The sequence below is a fragment of the Sinohyriopsis cumingii genome, chromosome 19 (assembly GCF_028554795.1).
Source record: "Sinohyriopsis cumingii isolate HCF-2022 chromosome 19, ASM2855479v2, whole genome shotgun sequence".
Taxonomy (NCBI): domain Eukaryota; kingdom Metazoa; phylum Mollusca; class Bivalvia; order Unionida; family Unionidae; genus Sinohyriopsis; species Sinohyriopsis cumingii.
In genome coordinates, this window is record NC_142979.1 from 14043256 (window position 1) to 14048470 (window position 5215).

Sequence of the window (5215 nt, forward strand, 5' to 3'; positions counted from 1 at the left end):
ACCACTGGTCCTTGTGCAGTATCTGGCCTCTTTCTAATGGATGACATCTTTGTTGATGCAACCCCCACCTCATTAGGGAGGAACTGTGCCCTCCTCAGGTCCTCATCATGGTGGCTGGAGAGAGTCATGCCCCCACCTCATTAAGGAGGAACAGTGCCTTCCTCAGGTCCTCATCATGGTGGCTGGAGAGAGTCATGCCTCCACCTCATGAGGGAGGAACAGTGCCCTCCTCGGGTCCTCCTCATGGTGGCTGGAGAGAGTCATGCCTCCACCTCATTAGGGAGGAACAGTGCCTTCCTCAGGTCCTCATCATGGTGGCTGGAGAGAGTCATACCCCCACCTCATTAGGGAGGAACAGTGCCGCCCTCAGGTCCTCATCATGGTGGCTGGAGAGAGTCATGCCTCCACCTCATTAGGGAGGAACAGTGCCCTCCTCAGGTCCTCATCATGGTGGCTGGAGAGAGTCATGCCTCCACCTCATGAGGGAGAAGCAGTACCCATCTCAGAGCTACTGGTGGACCTGCCCTGGTCGGTTAGAGTTACAATCACACTCAGTTGTTTCTGAAGAGAAATCCTCCTACAGTTGCCTCAATAGTCACTGACCAGTAGCTGGTCATCTGGCAGTGACAGGTCACCAGTCGTGGGAAACTGATCTGTACAGGGATTGGGTTGAGACCACACTCAAACATGCCAGGCAACTGGTAAACCCCATTATTATATGCTTATTTTTCTCTGTTAACTTTACATTGTCAGAATCGTTCAGTATTATACGATATTGCACACCTTCATATTGCATTCACGTGCATAAAGGAACTACTTTCTAAACAAACAATGGATGCAGATGCCAGCACTTTTGATTTGTAAACAAATCAAGTATGCTTGCGTAGTAGGCACTTTACGTTTTGGTTGATTAAATTTGTTACCACATTCAAATTTCAATTTAACTAGACACGCCATTTTCTTTCGAAAATTATGTTGAGCACGCAACTAAGTTCAAATTTATCTGGGCAGAGTTATGTGCGCAGTAATAATGTTATTGTGTGATGATGAATCTGCGCTTGTGTATTTAGTTTGGAATACAGCATACATTCAGTTACTTTGTTTCTTCTAGTGTATTTTGTTAATATAATTAAGCATTAGGTAGAATAAGAAAATGATCATATAATAAAAAGATTACTGTATTTGTATGGGAAAATATGAACTCATTTGTCGGATGGATATACTGCACTCCCAAGGTTGTGCAGTATTTATATCGGAAAAACTTGTTCATATTTTCCCATACAAATGCAGTAGCCTATAATTATACAGTATAAAGAGGTGTTCTTCTTGACAGCATTGTAATAGGCTAAAACTGACAGATTCCTAGTTGTAATGATTGTTTGAACTGAAAAAGAAGTGGGGGTAGATAATTCCATCAATAATTATGCAGTGTTAAAAGTTATCCTTTTAAATTCAGATCCTTCTGAAGTCCTGCATTGTTCTATAATCATGCAAGTGATGGGCGAAATACCAATTATAATGGCAATGAGCAGGTCATTTAATGGTGATGGCCATTTTGAATACCATATTAACTCGGTTATAAGTCGAGTCAAAATGCAAACAACAAAGATCCTGATCTGCCATAGCATAACATGCCAGCAGATCAGACTCTGTTTTTTATTCTACTGATTACTCCTGACAAACTGCACATTCTGAGGTCTGTCGGCGCATTATGTGATGGCAGATCTGGGTCTGTATAGTTTGCAGTTGGACTTGTAAGCTAGCATATATGGCCATTCATTTAAATCCTCATTTACTGCTCAGTAATGTATAGGCAAGCTGTAAATGCTGGTCAAAACAAGATATGTACGTTTATGAAGGTAAGTGCTGAGCTGTGCCCAGATACGTTGAATATCCATAGCTTATAGTCAAGAAAGATTCCCTTCATATGTTGCATAGTTTTAATTAAGATCTCTTTGAAACATTATGAGAGAGAGATAAAAAATTAAATGATATAATCAGTAATGTCCATAGCATGTTTTAGGATGGCAGGACACCCTGCCCTTTCCGTACTGCTCCCTGTCCTCGTTGGTGGCTGCTTTGTCTTGACTGTCCACTGTAGAGGTTCAGTACATGTCATATTCTGACATTGTACATGTTCATCTTGGGCATGAACTTGGGGGAGGGGATCCATAAATTACATACACATGGAGGGGGTTTGACCAAAGTGTATGCCTGTGTATGGGGAGAGTCAACTGTTAATAAGTACATATGTTCTGAGGTCAATATATATATGCTCCAATATTATTATTATTCAAGTCAAGTTGTGTTACATAGCATTGAAACACATGCTTATTTTCAATGAATGTATTAAACTTCATATTTCAAAGATCAATCATCTCAGCTATTGTTGGAAGGGGGGTGATCAAATGTATATATGCAGTTGTTTTTTTACAAAATTGTATGCTGTGCAAGCAGTCAAAATGAGTTAATTTTTTATGTGTACTTACTTAGTATCAGTTACTCATATTTTTCTCTTGCAGAGGTTTCCTCTGAATATTGTTTGTAGCACTTAAAACAAGTGAACTGTGTAGAACATTGTGTAAACCAGAAAGATAATTTGTGATACTGATATTCATGTTCCTAATTCAAAAGATTATAAGCAAATACAGCTGTAAATAATGTGTAATACAAGTGTTTTAATAGTCCCCACCTGAACACACCTTAGTATAACCCATTCCCTCATATAACATGGATTTGGGCAAGAATCCCAGGGTGCGAGTTTAATTTTTGGGTGAAAATTCAACTTATTTGACTAAATAAGTTTTAGTTCTTGGCTAACTATGTGATTTGACTAAAGTTATGGTTCTTGGCTTATTATGTGATTTCAAACGAGACATGCCAGTATTATCTGTTTTGCATAACAAGTACCTATTATTAGATAACCTGGCTTCCAATATACCCCAAGTATAAAGGGGGGCGCTCACCAGTTATTATGTACTTTTGAGAGAGTGACGTATGTAAGGTGAAGTTGTTCACATTTAAAACATGCACAATGGAGAGAATGATGGTATACCTCTATGCTACATTAATGTAATGTGGATGATATTTCTTTGGATATTGTATGTTTGGAAATTGTACATGATTTAAGCACACTTCTAACTAAAATGACTGCTCCCTTGTGCTAAAAAATCAGCCTGAATTAGTCTAAAGTACACTATCCATAGCAGCTGTTAAAATAGGGAAAATGAATTTTGCCAGACTAGACAATACCAGCTTCTGAAAGTGCAATGAATGAATTATCAAATATATAAAATGTAAAATAAGTTATCGGCTCTTTTTTATACATTTTACCTCTGAAGTTCAGGAAGTGAAAATGACCAAGTAGAGCTAGCACTTTTTTGAAAGGTGCACATCTGGAGTAAGGCCAAGCTGTATACTCTATAACCCATATTACACCCATCAATCATACATGAAAATAAAGGGAATTAAAGGTTCTTTGAACTATACTTAAGATATACAAGGTCTTTTTTAAATAGCCAATATAACCAGTGAGGAAAGCCAGGGAAATTCTTTTTCTTTAAAATTCTAACCTATGCAAAATACGAAACTATAGAGTGCCACCAAAGCAATATACAAACATTTGATATAGAAACACCATATGCATGATAAAACCAATTATATGTCCCCCCTTGTGTGTGTGTGTGTGTCACAGAATTGTATAAATCCTTTTATTTATTAAATACATGTACTTGGGTTTAGTTTTTGTGTACAACGATACCAGATGGTGATTGATATATATTGTACAAAGATTTCAAAATAGTGAGTTCAGTTCATCCTATGTCGCACATGCGAAGTGCTTTCAATGGGAAGAACCAAATACTTCCAGTGCACAGACATGCATTGTGGTATCATCTGTGTATAAATGCCTCACTGGAAGACAAAATCTCCACATTACAGAACGTCGTCAGTGAGCGGTCTACTTTAAGGACTTGCATATAGCTAAGCTCATCAGAGTGGTCGGACCAACCAGACTTATCGTGGTACAAGCTGTAGAGCTAACCATAGGAACTGACTGTAGCAGCTGTGAAGGTGAACCATAGCAACCATAGAGCTGAGTAAAGTGTTGCTGGTTGAGTAGCAGGTGATTGCTGCCCGAGATTGGTGGGCACTAATTGCTTGATTCACCAACCTGGAATACTGACTGCTTCATTGACTGGTAGCCAAGTGTGCTGGTGATGGAGTGTGTAACTCCATACATGTAATCTTTTAGCCGTGGGCTAATCTTTGGGGTTTGTAATACCCATGGTGTTGTTGGGACTGTAAAGATATTTTGTACATCTGTCCCTTTGTTTTCATCATTTTTACTATTTGAGTAAAACATCATTCTTTCATTGTGAAATCACTGTGAATCATTCACCCCTTGTGCTTGTACTGTGTTAAGTCATTTATTTGTATTTTTATTATTTAGTTTGTGTGGATTATGTTAATTGATCCAATATTTGGATATTATACGCATGTATTAATCATAATTCTTTTCTCATTCAAGTCATTCATCATTAAACATTGTATTTGTATCACCATCAAAAGTGCTCTGTTGTAAATCCAAAATCCCACCCAGTTATCTTGTTATATATATATATAAACTTTTACCTTTAGATGTCACTACATGACCACTTTTCTGCTGAGGTGCCATAAAACACACACACACACACACACACACCTATATTTACGTAAAACGAATACCCACACTGTTGATCAAAATCTAATCTACAACTACATAGAAATATGCATACCAGTCAGGTAAACTGGGTCAACTCCATACAAATATGCATACCAATCTGGTCATCTATGTATAAATATGCATACCAATTGGGTCAATTCCATAGAAATACATATTCCAATCAGGTCATCTACATACTAAACTGCATAGGTCATCCATACATACATAAAAATATGTCTACCAATCAGGTCATCTACACATATGTGCCAAATTTAATTTGTCTACTTCAAATGGATTCTGTTTTCCATACCAAGTCCAAAATGTCAACAAGAAACAAAAATTTAAAAATTGCATATGCCTGAAAATGTAATTTGATATCCTAATGCGAAAGGTTTTTGGTTAATCATGCTGTCAAGGGTTTTGTCACAAAGTTGAACATGCTGTCAAGGTTTTTGTCACAATGTTGAACATGCTGTCAAGGTTTTTGTCACACAGTTGAATATGCTGTCAATG